Here is a 16,950-nt window from a genome sequence, read left to right on the forward strand (position 1 = left end):
TGAGCAACTATTATTGTTCATCCTGAAATTCCTTAAGCAACGTGCTTTGTTCAGTCTCAAGAGGACTATAGTGTTGTAGTCTAATATAAATAAACCAAGTTAGCACTACTACTCATAATTACCTTTGTGAAAGTAGGTGTTTGTTAAGTCTCTAAAGGGCTACAACATTGTAGCCAAACGTATTCATAAACGAGCAGCTTAACTGCTCACCATTTAGCTAGGGTGACACTAACAAAGAAATAGTAGATTAGTAGTAGGGATGATGGTCCACAGACAAATTTTTTTTTTTGGGGGGGGGGGGAAATTCGTCTGTGGACCGTCAGGGGTTTCAGGTGAATTTAGAAATTCGTGTGTAGACCGTCGGGGTTTTCAGGTGAATTTGGGCAGTCACAGATTTGGAAGTAAGGATTTCTTTGTGAGAAAAAATAATTTCCGAGACTTTAGAAGTTTGTTAAAAGTTCTTATGATGAAAATAAGTTCATTCAAGTTTGTTAAAGTTCTTATAGGAGAAACTCAAAATTCGTGTTTATGGCACAGGGTTTTCAGGGTAAACTCTACGGACAACCTTTGCCTGTTTTCAACATTGAAAATTCGTGTCTGAGGCACATGTTTTTCAGGTAAATTTAGAAATTCGTGTTTGTGAGTCAGGGTTTTTCAGGTAAATTTCAGCAGTAACAGATTTGGAAGTAAGGATTTCTTTATGAGAAAAAATAATTTCCGAGATTTTAGAAGTTTGTTAAAAGTTCTTATGATGAAAATAATTTCACACAATTTTGTTAAAGTTCATATGGGAGAAACTCAAATTTTCAGAGTTCAGTTTCAAGAAAATATTTCAGAGTTTCAAATAATCATAGAAGTTTATTTATAGGTTTATGACCGAATTTGTAAAAAGACCATTTTCAGAGAATATTGTCTTAGATGTTTTGTTAAGGAAAACAGACAACTTAGCCATAACATTTAGTTTTATATCCATTTATGGCTATTTCACCTGTAAAGACCAAAATTGAACAGAGCCCAGTTATAGACAGAAATTCGTCAGAGACCAGTTTGTGCCCAAAATTCTTCAGAGTCCACTTTGCTAGCAAAATTAGTCAGAGACAGTTTTAAGCTCAAATTTCATCAGAGTCCAATTATCAACAGAAATTTGTCAGAGTCCAGTTTTCTAGCCAAATTAGTCAGAGACAGTTTTAAGCTCAAATTTCATCAGAGTCCAATTAACATCAGAAATTCGTCAGAGTCAGAGTTAAGGGGTTGGGGAATAAGAACATATGATAGAACCTACTAAATACACTAAGATTACAAGAGGTTAGGTTAAGGGGTTGGGGAATAAGAATAAATGATAACAAACATAATAAATACAACTTATGAGCAACTTGATGAACTTTAACAAATAACCCTTGATCTGCAAAAATGACCATTTGAGAAATTAGCCCTTGAAACGAGTAAATTCCCATATATAACAAAAATCCTTTGAAATGGTTAAACACCCAATCTTAAACAAATAACACTTGAAATGCAAAAATGTCCATTTGAGAAATTAACCCTTGAAATGAGTAAATGAATATGAGACAATGATTGACGAAACACAAAGGACAAGCAGGAATAATTATGTAAGTTAGATCATGTCTGGTTGGACTAGATAAGTTAGGATACATCAGTTTGGGAATGTAAGATTAAGTTATGTAAAGCAAGTTAGGTTAGGTTAGGATAGGTAAGATAAGTTACATAAGTTAGGTTAAGCAGGCTAAGTTAGGTAGGGTAGGTAAGTTAGGTTAGGTTAAGTTAGGTAAGGTAGGTAAGTTAGGTTAAGCAGGATAAGTTAGGTTAAGTTAGGTAAGATAGGTAAGGTAAGTTAAGTTAGGATAGGTAAAGTTAGGTTATGCAGGTTAAGTTAGGTAAGATAGGTAAAGGTAAGTTAAGTTAGGATAGGTAAAGTTAGGTTAAGCAGGTTAAGTTAGGTTAAGCAGGATAAGTTAGGTAAGATAGGTAAGGTAAGGAAAGTTAAGATAGGGTAGGTAAAGTTAGGTTATGCAGGTTAAGTTAGGTAAGATAGGTAAAGGTAAGGTAAGTTAAGTTAGGATAGGTAAAGTTAGGTTATGCAGGTTAAGTTAGGTAAAGGTAAGGTAAGTTAAGTTAGGATAGGTAAAGTTAGGTTAAGCAGGTTAAGTTAGGTAATGTAGGTAAGTTAGGTTAAGAAGGATAAGTTAGGTTAGGTTAGGTAAGTTAGGTAAGATAGGTAAGTTATGTTAGGATAGGTAGAGTTAGGTTTAGTAACGTTACGTTAACTAAGTAACATTGGGTGGAGAGGATAGGTTACGTAGGTTTGAGCAGTGTAGTTTAGAGAACAGTTTTAGGGTAAAGTGACTAAGAAAATATATTTTAACAGAAGTGCAGGTTTGGTATGAAAAGCGGAACTAGTTACATTTTGGAGAGAAATTTTTAACTGAAGATGTCTTAAAGAATAACATGATGGAAGAAGGAGAGTTTCTTTGATGAACGAAGGTGTCTTAGAGAACAACTTTTGGTGAACGAAGGTGAATTAGAGATCACTTTTGATGACCCTGAGAATAACTTTGATCAACGAAGATGTTTTGGAAAGTTTCTCTAATGAACGAAGGTGACTTAGAGATTAACTTTTATGATTTAGAGAACATCTTTGATGTCTTAGAGAACAACATTGATCACTTCGAGAATAACATTTGATGACTCTGAGAATAACTTTTATGCCTCGAAAGGTGTCTTTGATGAACGGAAGGTTACTTAGAGAATAACATATCATGACTGAGAATAAGTATTGATAGCTCTTAGAATAACTTTGATGTCTTAGAGAATAACTTTAGATGTCTCTGAGAATAACTTTTATGAACGAAGATGTCTGAGATTAACTTTGATAGCTCAGAATAACTTTTGTGGACATGATAATATTTTTGGATAACTCTGAGAATAACTTTGATGAACAAAGATGTTTTGGAAAGTTTCTCTAATGAACGAAGGTGACTTAGAGATTAACTTTTATGATTTAGAGAACATCTTTGATGTCTTAGAGAACAACATTGATGTCTTCGAGAATAACATTTGATGACTCTGAGAATAACTTTTATGCCTCGAGAGGTGTCTTTGATGAACGGAAGGTTACTTAGAGAATAACATATCATGACTGAGAATAAGTTTTGATAGCTCTTAGAATAACTTTGATGTCTTAGAGAATAACTTTAGATGTCTCTGAGAATAACTTTTATGAACGAAGATGTCTGAGATTAACTTTGATAGCTCAGAATAACTTTTGTGGACATGAGAATATCTTTGGATAACTCTGAGAATAACTTTGATGAACAAAGATGTTTTGGAAAGTTTCTCTGAAGAACGAAGGTGACTCTGAGAATAACTTTTGGTAGCTCTTAGAATAACTTTGATGACTTTGAGAATGTCTTTGAGAACATGAGTAGTATTTTGTTAGCTCAGAGAATAACTTTTTGATGACATAGAGAATAACTTTTTATGTCTTAGAGAAGAACATTGATAGCTTAGAGAGAATAGCTTTGATGAAAGATGATGTCTTAGATTAACTTTGACGTCTCTTGGAATAACTTTGATGACTTTGAGAACAAGTTTGATAGCTCTGAGAATGACTTTTATGCCTCTGAGATTAACTTTAATGAACGAAGATGTCTTAGAAAGTTTCTCTGATGAACGAAAGGTTACTTAGAGAATAACTTTTATGTCTCTGAGAATAACTTTCATGTCTCTGAGAATAACTTTTATGCCTCGAGAGGTGTCTTTGAAGTATATTGATGTCTCAAAGGATGTCTTTGTGTGCAACTTTGGTGTCTTTGAGTAAGTCCTTGATGTATTGAAGAGTGTCTTTGACTATATTTCTTACTTAACGACATATAATTTTTACGAAAGTGCTGAAAAAGTTACATTTGACTATTTTTCTTACTTAGCGACATATAATTTTAGTTACGAAAGTGTTGAAAAAGTTACATTTGACTATTTTAGCTGAGGAAAGACAAGAAAAAAATATGACAACAGTGACTATTTTAGCGCTCCACAAAGTATAAATGTCAGTTAAGAACGATGATGATAGATATCTTTGACTATATTTTCTTACTTGACGAAAACATAATGGCTGTTACGAAATGATGAACAAGACTATTTTCAATTACTTGACGATGGATAAAGTTATGAACAGTATTGGAAAGATTCCTTTGACAATTTTTAGCTAAGAGAAAGGTTGTTTTAGTTAAGAACGGTGTTGAATGAGATTAATCCTGACTATTTTTGGTTGATTGGATAATAAGTTTAGTTGAGAAATGACGAAAGTGACTATGTTTTAGTTGATTGGCGAAAGATTTTTATTTAAGAAGTTACAAGAAAGGTTTGTCTTTGTAAATTTGGAACTGAATAAAGTGTAGATTTGTTTAAGAACAGGGTTGGTAGAACTATTAAGTTAACTACGAGAATTACTTTGACATAGTTTTTGCAAATAAAACTGGGTGTCTAAAATTGCTGAGGGAACTGTATTGCCGATGATAATATTTGAAAAAAGAACTAGTTAGTGAATGGAAGAAACAAATTGGTTTAAAAAAACAAAGAACATAAAAAATTGAGGTTAAGTAAGGGAATGAACACAGTGAACACAGAAAACATGTAAGAAAAAGTTGATGAATAGAGTGAACATGCAGGGAATATGAACTTATAGAGAATATGAAGACATGATAAGAAACATAGGGAATACAAAGAAAGAACACTGAACATGTGAAGAACAAGCTAAGAACATTGAGAACATGAACATTGAGTATAAAAAGTTGTACAGAGAACATATGATGTACATGAAAAACATAACAAAAACAGAGTGAACATACGGGGAAGAATGGTAGAAAACAGAAAAAATTGAGAAAACAGGTGAAAAAATTTGAACTGAGCTTGCTGTGAACATTTGTAGAACATGGAGCGAACACAGATAACATGGACAAATGTGAAGAACACAGCTGAATATAGAGAAAATATGAAAATACAGTAGGATTATTGAAGATTGGATAAGTTGGGGATGAGAAGGTAAGGGAGGGAAAGTGTACGGTGAGATTTTGACCATGTGATTATTGCTTACTTGGGTAAACAAAAGGTATTGAAGGTAAGGTGTTATATGACCGTGTGAATATTACAGAGCTGAGTACAAAAAAGGGTATTAAAGGAAATGATGTTTACTTTGATAGACTGGAGAGAGGCTTGATCTGAAATAATTTGATGAACATTGAACTAAGTGAAGAACATGAGTTGGAACTCGATAATTTGCTTTGATTTATTTGCAGGGGGGTCTGAAAATGTAGTTGAGTGTTCAAATCTCAGGGAGATTTGGACTGATAGTAATGAATTTACAGGAGTGAACTTGGACAGAGGACAAGAGCTAGAGTTTTATAATTGTTTACATCATATTTACTATGTCTGAAATACAGAGGGTAAAAATTTCTGGGAAATTGATGGGTTATTTACAAAGATACGAGAGAGAACTAAGGTGGGGACGAGAGCTGGAGGTAGTTAACTGTTTTGATCTTATTTACCGGGTCTGAAATACAGAGGGTATAAATTTCAGGGAATTTGATAGGATATTACCGAAGACACGAAAGGGAAGTAAGGTGAGGGACAAGAGCTGGAACTCAGTAACTGACTTGATCTTATTTACTACGTCTGAAATATGACTGTTTAAAATTTCAGGGGGATTGGACTGCTAGTAGTGAAAATGCGGTCTCTGTCAAATTTGGGTCTTCAATTGGACTCTGATTAATTTCGATCATGAACTGGACTCCGAATATTTTGGCACAAAGTGGACTCTGGCGAATTTTTGGTATAAACTGGACTCTGACGAAAATTGGGTATAAAATGGACTCTGATGAATTTCTGTTGATAATTGGACTCTGATCATTTTTGGCCTTTACTGGACTCTGACGAAATCTCGGTATAAAATGAACTCTGATGAAAAATGGGTTGAAAATAGACTCTGATGAAAAATGGGTTGAAAATAGACTCTGACGAATTTTGCTCACAAAGTGGACTCTGACAAATTTTGGTAGATTACAGGACTCTGACGAATTTCTGATGTTAATTGGACTCTGATGAAATTTGAGCTTAAAACTGTCTCTGACTAATTTGGCTAGAAAACTGGACTCTGACGAATTTTTTTTGATAATTGGACTCTGATGATATTTGAGCTTAAAACTGTCTCTGACTAATTTTGCTAGCAAAGTGGACTCTGAAGAATTTTGGGCACAAACTGGTCTCTGACGAATTTCTGTCTATAACTGGGCTCTGTTCAATATTTGGTCTTTACAGGTGAAATAGCCATAAATGGATATAAAACTAAATGTTATGGCTAAGTTGTCTGTTTTCCTTAACAAAACATCTAAGACAATATTCTCTGAAAATGGTCTTTTTACAAATTCGGTCATAAACCTATAAATAAACTTCTATGATTATTTGAAACTCTGAAATATTTTCTTGAAACTGAACTCTGAAAATTTGAGTTTCTCCCATAAGAACTTTAACAAAATTGTATGAACTTATTTTCATCATAAGAACTTTTAACAAACTTCTAAAATCTCGGAAATTATTTTTTCTCATAAAGAAATCCTTACTTCCAAATCTGTGACTGCTGAAATTTACCTGAAAAACCCTGACTCACAAACACGAATTTCTAAATTTACCTGAAAACCATGTCCCTCAGACACGAATTTCCGATGTTGAAAACAGGCAAAGGTTGTCCGTAGAGTTTACCCTGAAAACCCTGTGCCATAAACACGAATTTTGAGTTTCTCCCATAAGAACTTTAACAAACTTGTATGAACTTATTTTCATCATAAGAACTTTTAACAAACTTCTAAAGTCTCGGAAATTATTTTTTCTCACGAAGAAATCCTTACTTCCAAATCTGTGACTGCCCAAATTCACCTGAAAACCCCGACGGTCTACACACGAATTTCTAAATTCACCTGAAACTCCCGACGGTCCACAGACGAATTTCCCCCCCCCCCCCAAAAAAAAAAATTCGTCTGTGGACCGTCATCTCTACTACTTAGATTGTCACAATTAGCATAGCCCTCTGCTTAGGTAGGTAGGTTTAGGAAAAATTAACCCTCTATTTAGGTAGATATTAAGGGACATTAGTCAGTGTCAGTGTCAGGTTCCAAGGGGTTGTCATAGCCAGGGGGTGGTAATGGGGAACGAGCTCCCATGACCTATAAAATGCTCCTATACGGCTTGCGTCTCAAATAGCCTCTGACAACCAAGTCCAACTCCTGGCCTGCACGGGTGGCTTAGTCTAAGTCCGGTGGAACTGTTTTTACCGACAGGAGAAAGGGCGAGGGCGTGCCTCTGGCGCCTTAAAACCAGCTGCTCCAGGTAGATGGGACTCGATAGCCTGGGAAGGCAGCCCATCTAGGGGAAGGAAAACCCTGATTTTAAACCTCCGCTGCCTTGCGGCCATACCCTTTTTTGGGAAAGGCTTTAGGAGTCAACCTTGAGGAAAAATCCGGAGTTGGAGTCCCTAAGGCAGTTCGTTGTTGATGTCGACCTCGTTCTGGCAGCTCCTGCAAAGTTGCTGGAACCATGTGTATTGGCATTTGCCTTTCTAATGGATAATTTCAGCAACGTGGAGAGGGGGACCTGCTGCATGGGTAATAGCTTCTCCTCCATATCTACCTACCCAGGCTTTGCGCCCTGGAGAGGACACTCCAGCTTCGCCTCACAGCGTCGTGCTGAGTGCCGAGCACAACATTTGGCCCACTTGTCTGGGTCAATTCGGCATAGGGAGGATGAATGAGAACGGGCAACGTCTGCTAGAACTCTGCTGCCTTCATGGTCTTTGTGTCACCAACACGTTCTTCGGCACAAAGCCTCAACACCGAGTATCTTGGAGACACACCAGATCCAAGCACTGGCACCAGATTGACCTGATTCTTACCAGGCGTGCAAGTCTACCCAGCGTCAAGATTACGTGTAGGTACCAGAGTGCTGTCTGTGACACCGACCACTCCCTGGTATGTAGCAGGGTCAAGATTGTCACGTGGGGGTGGGCGGTCCGGGGCTCTGCTGACACTCGGCTGCTAGGGGCTCAAAAGGCCCAAATACTCAGCCCCTCCGACTCCCTGGATTCACCGGAGTCTCCTTGGTCACACAAGATAGGACCAACAATGCCCACCTCCGCAGGTCTTTGCTTCCACCACAAAGGGGTGCCACTGATTCACCCTGGAAGCCCTTCAGTCAACCACGGGGAAACTGCTGTTAACAGTTCCGGCCTAGACCCGTGGGGGAGTGAAGGAAGACTCAGGCTTACCTATAACCATAACCTCCCTGAGTCTTGCCTGCCAGACAAAAAAAAGGTTGCAGGAACTCCTTTCCCGCCTGTCTTCTCTATCTTCCTCTTAGCAAGGTCGCCAGCTGGGTTATTATATCTGCACCCCAGCAATGCAGTTCAGTGGGTGTATCATATATCGTTTGTAGCCAGAAATGTATGCTCATAGAGAAATATCACAAATGGAGGCACACTCAAACACAGTAATAAAATGTGTGGATTTACTGACGCAAATTACATGAACACACACACACGATCACAAGTAATACATGAATATGGAATATGGATAATGAGTCTGGAGATCGTCAGCCTCTTCTCCCACGACCTCCAACACTCCTTCAAATGGGCAGGAAGACAGGAGTCTCACACTCTCACAGGAGGGCCTCTTCACCACGTCGGCACCTCTTCTTCACTGTCCTGCCATCCATATACGCTGTCCTCTCTGACAGTCCTGGACACAAGCTGCTCTGCAGCCTATTCTACTATTAAAGTAATAAAGTCTTGCTGCCACATACACAAGTAAATATTGTGGCCTAACTAGCCTACTCATACAAGGGGTAATGGGAGGGAAAAATGATCTACCTTACACTCCTGGCTCACGACGCCTGTCCCTCGATGGTGTGAGGTTCCCACGCTTCCTTGGGTCGATCCTCGACGATCCAGGGCGTTCCACAGGTCCTCAGGTGTCGTGAAGCCTTCGCGTCGTCGCCGTTCCAATCCCTGAGATTCAGCTGCCCCAATCCTGGTTCATCGATGGGCGCTGAGCTAATCACTATCTTTCCCCACACTCGCCTCTCCCACAGGGCGTCGCTCCTTGTCCTAGGCACGGTGTCGTCCTTCCAAGATTCTCAGTGGATGTGACCCCAGTCACAGCTAGCTTGCTCGCCCACCTTCCAGACCTCAACGTCCAGCCAGCGGCGCCGCCCAGCGTCGTCGCCGACTATTTTCCAAGTTTGGGCACTTCTCTGCTCACTGAACTTGGTTCCTCTTTGGCTTCCCAGAAGCGCAGGGTCTCCAGTAACTATGGTAGGCTGCGCAGGCCAGCTCAATCCACTGAACAAGGCTTGCAGAGCCTCCAATCTTTGAGAGCAGACCGAGGCGCGTCCTGTCGCTTCCACGGTCAGTACAACTCTGACGTTGGCGCCGCCCGGGGCACTCGGTGACGTCATGGCGGGCCCTGATTTGTCGCCCGCGACCTACGTCGGCCAATCCGCGATCGGCATAGTGTCCCTTCCACAAGGTCATATCTGCCGTAGGGGATACTGTTTCATTTTATAACAGGGCGCCAATTTTCCTTTATTTACAACTTATAATATAACCTCCTTCCATAAAATGGCAGCCAGTCTGGTCGCCACATATATCATTAGACTCCCTGAACCTCAGAGAATCAGTAGGGAGAGCTGATATGACTCTTTAAGCCGGCAAACGAAAGAAATAGGAGAGGGCACCGTAACATACCCCCCCCCTTAAAATAAGAGTCATATCGGAAGAGCAGCACTCAAGAGGGCAATCTATACTCTTGCTCCCTCCGTTCCTGAAGTGTCACTCCTCCAGTTGGTGACGTGGCTCGTACCACCTTGCCAGTCACTTGCCTCATTGTATCTCCACCTCGCATAGTACCGGGTGTGATGGGTGTTCCCTGAACACCTACAAGAAATCCTCTCTCCGTGGCTACGAGTGTACTCCCACGGCTCGTTACCACTGTAAGATTCAGTGCATGCAGCGCCTCCACCGCGTCGTGCACTCCGAGATAGTCTTGCATTTCCATTGCGTCCTACAGGTATTCCATGTTTCCTCCCATGATCTCCTCTTCGCCAATCTTCTCTCTTCTCGGTTCCTCTTCTCCCGTAGGTGCGTTGTCTCCTCACAGTGGCACTTGTAACCTGTACTCCATCCAGCAGCTCCCTCTCTTCCACACTAGGCTTTTGCGATGGCCCAATGCCCCTCTGGTTAGGCTGGCGCCTACCCTGGGTGTACCTATTCCCTGCTTTCTTCGTATTGCCTTTCCTATACCACTCGCTCCTTCGTTCCCGACGAACATCTTCACTCCTCCATGAGATTTTCTTCCCTGCAGACGTCTTCTTCGGTTCGTGGTTGGGCTCATCCACCTCCCTGTGGCTCACCTCACCACGGTGGTTCATCTTGCACCTACCACTATTCATCTGGCTGGCATAGGGTGCACTGCGTCGTGGCTCCTCCACTCTGCCCCTCGCTGCCGTTCGCTCATCCACTGAGCTTACTTTATTTACGTTTCTGTATGGAGGGAGTGCGGTCTGCAGCCTCTTCACCGCCCCAGGCGTTTGTACAGCTGCTCCTCGCCACTCCTCCACACGCATCATCAGGCTTAGTCGGAGGGCTTCGTCGGGGTTTTCCACAACCTCCGACGACCTCTCTGCACTCTCGCCCTCGTTGTCGTCGTCTCTGGCGACGTTTCCCCTGGCGAAGTCGGCTTCCTCACTATTATTTGGAGCGACCGATACCTCACCTGGCAGGGTTGTACCGCTGCTTGCAACATAGGCACTCTTGGCCCAATCGGGTTGTATCCTGCCTCCTCCGAGGTCATTACCCAGCACCATCTGTACATGCTCTAGGGGTAACTTAGGGGCTACAGCTACTATAGCTTTCTCGACTCCGCAGTCGGCAATCAGCTGTACTTCGTGAAGTGGCAACCTGTATTCCTCCCCCACACTGCGTATCCTCACCACTCCCACAGGTGAATCATTAAATTCCTTGGGGAGAATACTCCTGGTCACCATACTTATGTCAGCACCCGTATCTCGAAGCACGGCAACCTCCACTGGGTCTGACTTTCCAACCTTCACGTTGGCCTCGAAAACGAAGGGATGTTCACCCAACTTCATTTCCCAACCATTCACGTTGGGTCCACTATAATATGGGGTGTGAACAAACACTCTCTCCTCTTCCAACATTAATCCTACATTCCTTTGGTGCTCCTCACACTCGCGGGCATAATGTCCTCTCACACCACAGTTGTAGCATCGGCCACCTCCCCTGGGCGGCCACTCGCTAGTCACTCTGGCGGTACCACTCGCGGACGTCCCCTGGGTCCTCCTTGGACTCCTTGTCATCGTATCCGGGACTGCAGCACTTGCTCCCGAGTTAGGTCCACTGCTCACAGCTTGGGGCTTCCTCCCCGCGTCTCTTGAGCTCTTGAACCACGTTACTTCATCGGGCACACTACTCTTGGGAGAGTTCCCACCCGTCCTCGCTCCTCCTGAACTCCTAAGGTTCCCTCCCGACCTGGGGTAAGGCGAGTGTCTGGGCGGCCCCTCCCTCCTGATATGTAGTGCCTCCTCCAGCATGTCGGCTCGATCCGCTGCAGCCTTCAGGTCCTTAATACCTGCTTCTCTCACCCTTACTCGCAACTCAGGATGGAGCACCGACATGAACTTCTCCATCACTATCAGTCGTTTGATATCATCCACCGACTCCGCTTCCTCCGCCTTCAACCATCGTAGGAATTTCCGTTCCATATCCCTGGCGGTCTCGGCGTAAGTCTTTCCCGACGCTCTTGTACACTCTCTGAACCGCTTCCGGTACATCTCCGGAGTCAGCCGGAATGAGTGGAGAACCGCATTCTTAATCGCGTCATAACTAGTACACTCCTCTAGGTCCAGCATGTTATAGGCTTCCCGGGCCTCTCCAGTCAACCTGCCCTGGACCAGAGCAGCCCAATCATCTTCCGGCCACTCCTTCAGAGTCGCTATCCGTTCAAAGTGTTCGAAGAACGCCTCAGCTTCTTGTGGTTCGAACGTAGGTAAGTCACGTTCCCTTACCTTGAGGTCATCCCGCCGTGCAGGTAGTGAGGGCAGACCACGTTCAACGCGACGCAATTCGACTTCTTTCTTTGCCTTTATCTCCTCCAGTCGCAGTTGTCTCTCTCCTTCTTCTCGCTGCAGCCGAGCTTCTCGCTCCTCTCGCTGCAGCTGCAGCCGTGCTTCTCGCTCACCTCGCTGCAGCTCAGCTGAACGTTCCTCTCGCTGCATTTGCGCTTCTCTTTCCTCTCGTCGCAGCTGGGCTTCCAGTTGCATCTTCATTATTTCCAGTTGCAGGCTCCTCTTACTACAGCTGGACCTTCCACTGCTCCCATGTTCACTGTGAATTCTCTCCACACTGGTAGGCGCTTGGGGTGGCCCTAGTCGGGACGGTTCACCTTGCGACGGCTCTCCTCGGGACGGCTCCTCTTGAGATGGCTCCTCTCCCGTCGCTTCCTCTCGAGCTGTGAGCTGTGCCATGATCTCTATCCTTCGCTCCGCTACCTTAGTCGTCCTCAACCTGATCCCAAAGTGGTTTGCCACTTGTTGGAGCTGGGCCTTGGTACACTCTTCTAAAATTCTCTCGTCCCTTGTGTCAATAAATTTTTTTTACTTTGTCTTCCTCCATCTCTATATCATTGAGCATACACGACAGCACAGACAAGTTAGTAGGCACTAATTTCACCGTTTCAGTCCCTTATCTGGTTGAGTAACAGTACCACCGAATTCACTGGCCACACTGTATTAGTACCCTGGCAACACTTGTCTTGCAATTTGGTCCACACTGTAGCTTGATCCACGCTTCCTGGCGAAGTTCCCAGTTCTTGGCTACTGGGGTTCGTATCCTGGCGAGGTCGCCAGTTCTCTTGTCACGTGGGGGTGGGCGGTCCGGGGCTCTGCTGACACTCGGCTGCTAGGGGCTCAAAAGGCCCAAATACTCAGCCCCTCCGACTCCCTGGATTCACCGGAGTCTCCTTGGTCACACAAGATAGGACCAACAATGCCCACCTCCGCAGGTCTTTGCTTCCACCACAAAGGGGTGCCACTGATTCACCCTGGAAGCCCTTCAGTCAACCACGGGGAAACTGCTGTTAACAGTTCCGGCCTAGACCCGTGGGGGAGTGAAGGAAGACTCAGGCTTACCTATAACCATAACCTCCCTGAGTCTTGCCTGCCAGACAAAAAAAAAGGTTGCAGGAACTCCTTTCCCGCCTGTCTTCTCTATCTTCCTCTTAGCAAGGTCGCCAGCTGGGTTATTATATCTGCACCCCAGCAATGCAGTTCAGTGGGTGTATCATATATCGTTTGTAGCCAGAAATGTATGCTCATAGAGAAATATCACAAATGGAGGCACACTCAAACACAGTAATAAAATGTGTGGATTTACTGACGCAAATTACATGAACACACACACACGATCACAAGTAATACATGAATATGGAATATGGATAATGAGTCTGGAGATCGTCAGCCTCTTCTCCCACGACCTCCAACACTCCTTCAAATGGGCAGGAAGACAGGAGTCTCACACTCTCACAGGAGGGCCTCTTCACCACGTCGGCACCTCTTCTTCACTGTCCTGCCATCCATATACGCTGTCCTCTCTGACAGTCCTGGACACAAGCTGCTTTGCAGCCTATTCTACTATTAAAGTAATAAAGTCTTGCTGCCACATACACAAGTAAATATTGTGGCCTAACTAGCCTACTCATACAAGGGGTAATGGGAGGGAAAAATGATCTACCTTACACTCCTGGCTCACGACGCCTGTCCCTCGATGGTGTGAGGTTCCCACGCTTCCTTGGGTCGATCCTCGACGATCCAGGGCGTTCCACAGGTCCTCAGGTGTCGTGAAGCCTTCGCGTCGTCGCCGTTCCAATCCCTGAGATTCAGCTGCCCCAATCCTGGTTCATCGATGGGCGCTGAGCTAATCACTATCTTTCCCCACACTCGCCTCTCCCACAGGGCGTCGCTCCTTGTCCTAGGCACGGTGTCGTCCTTCCAAGATTCTCAGTGGATGTGACCCCAGTCACAGCTAGCTTGCTCGCCCACCTTCCAGACCTCAACGTCCAGCCAGCGGCGCCGCCCAGCGTCGTCGCCGACTATTTTCCAAGTTTGGGCACTTCTCTGCTCACTGAACTTGGTTCCTCTTTGGCTTCCCAGAAGCGCAGGGTCTCCAGTAACTATGGTAGGCTGCGCAGGCCAGCTCAATCCACTGAACAAGGCTTGCAGAGCCTCCAATCTTTGAGAGCAGACCGAGGCGCGTCCTGTCGCTTCCACGGTCAGTACAACTCTGACGTTGGCGCCGCCCGGGGCACTCGGTGACGTCATGGCGGGCCCTGATTTGTCGCCCGCGACCTACGTCGGCCAATCCGCGATCGGCATAGTGTCCCTTCCACAAGGTCATATCTGCCGTAGGGGATACTGTTTCATTTTATAACAGGGCGCCAATTTTCCTTTATTTACAACTTATAATATAACCTCCTTCCATAAAATGGCAGCCAGTCTGGTCGCCACATATATCATTAGACTCCCTGAACCTCAGAGAATCAGTAGGGAGAGCTGATATGACTCTTTAAGCCGGCAAACGAAAGAAATAGGAGAGGGCACCGTAACAAGATGCAACCAAAGAAGATTCATCACTCGAAAAAGGCGGGCAGACCTCGCATCGACACCACCAAGATCCGCAACCAGGACAAGGTGGAAGATTTTGCACGCGTGCTCGAGGAAGCACTCCCTGGCCCAGCTGGGGTCACTGCCTGTAAAACATGGGAGCACTTCAGAGACGCTGTGTTCAACGCTGCCATTTCCACCTTTGGCAAGAAGACCAGCAGGTCGGCAGACTGGTTCGAGGCTCACTCGGAAGAGATGACACCTGTCATCGAAGAGAAGAGAAACGCCTTGGCAGCCTACAAAGCCTACCCAAGTCAGCACAACTTACAGATCCTTCGGGCCGTCCGCTGCAAATTGCAGCAGAGCGCCAGGCGATGTGCCAACAACTATTGGCTCCAGCTCTGCTCCCAGATACAGATTGCAGCGGATACAGGCAATGTAAGGGGAATGTATGACAGCATCAAGCAGGCCCTCGGCCCAATCCAGAGGAAGACCGCTCCTCTGAAATCTGCCACTGGCGAGGTGATTCAGGACCAGACACTGCAGCTGAAGTGTTGGGTTGAGCACTACTCTGAGCTATACGCCAGGGACAATGTGGTCACCGAAGATGCCCGGAGCGCCATTGAGTGTCTGCCTGTGTTAATGGAGCTCGACAGCGAACCGACCCTGGAAGAATTCAGCGATGCCCTAGACTCCCTTGCTTCTGGTAAAGCTCCTGGCAAAGATGGCATTCCTGCTGAGACCTTGAAGTGCTGCAGAGGTAGCCTGCTCATGGAGCTGCATGAAATTCTCTGCCTCTGCTGGGAAGAAGGAGAGGTGCCACAGGACATAAGGGATGCCAACATCGTTACGCTGTATAAGAATAAAGGTGACAGGGGCGACTGCAACAACTACCGTGGAATCTCCCTCCTCCGTATTGTCAGAAAGCTGTTTGCTCGAGTCGCATTGAAGAGGCTCCAAGTACTTGCAGAGAGAGTCTATCCAGAATCACAATGCGGATTCAGAGCTGGCAGGTCCACCATCGACATGGTCTTTTCCCTCTGACAACTGCAGGAGAAATGCAGGGAACAGAAGCAGCCACTCTTCGTAGCCTTCATAGATCTGATGAAGGCCTTCGACCTCGTCAGCAGGGATGGCCTGTTCAAGATCCTCCCCAAGATCGGATGCCCACCCAGGCTCCTCAGCATCATCAGATCTTTCCATGAGAACATGAGGGGCACTGTGGTCTTTGATGGCCTAACATCAGACGCCTTTGACATCCGAAGTGGAGTAAAGCAGGGCTGCGTATTGGTTCCAACCCTCTTCGGGATTTTCATCGCAGTTATGCTGCAGCACGCCTTCGGATCTGTCACAGAAGGCATTTACCTCCGGACCAGGTCAGATGGAAAGCTCTTTAACCTCGCCAGGCTGAGAGCCAAGACGAAGGTTCGGCTGAGGTGTCTGCGCGACTTCCTTTTTGCTGACGACGCAGCAGTCACTGCCCACTCAGCCGAAGACCTCCAACGGCTCATAACCCGCTTCAGTGAGGCCTCTCAGTCTTTCGGACTCACCATCAGTCTGAAGAAAACACAGGTCATGGGACAAGGAGTGGACTCCCCACCTGACATCGGCATCTCTGATTCCAAACTGGAAGTCGTTCACGACTTCGTGTACCTGGGCTCCACAATCTCTGACTCCCTCTCTCTTGATACGGAGCTAAACAAACGCATCGGTGAGGCATCTACTACCATGTCCAGACTGACAAAGAGTGTGTGGGCCAACAATAGGCTGAGTATACTAGGATTCAGGTTTACAGAGCCTGTGTCCTGAGCACTCTCCTTTATGGCAGTGAGTCTTGGACACTCCGCGCCCGTTAGGAAAGACAGTTGAATGCCTACCACATGCGCTGCCTTCGACAGTTCTTGGACATCACCTGGCAGGACAAGGTGACAAACAACAACGTCTTGGGAAGAGCAAGAATCACCAGCATGTACACAATGCTGAAACAGAGATGAATGCACTGGCTCGGGCACGTTGTGCGAATGGGCGACGGCAGGATCCCCAAGGATTTCCTGTACGGAGAGCTGATGCAAGGAAAGCGTCCAGCAGGCAAGCCGCAGCTACGGTACAAAAATGTATGCAAGAGGGACCTGAAAGCCATGGACGTCGATCTTGCTATATGGAAGACACTGGCTGCAGACCGTTCAGCTTGGAGGCAGTCTGTTCAAAGAGGTC

The sequence above is a fragment of the Procambarus clarkii genome, chromosome 25 (assembly GCF_040958095.1).
Source record: "Procambarus clarkii isolate CNS0578487 chromosome 25, FALCON_Pclarkii_2.0, whole genome shotgun sequence".
NCBI classification, from domain to species: Eukaryota; Metazoa; Arthropoda; class Malacostraca; order Decapoda; family Cambaridae; genus Procambarus; species Procambarus clarkii.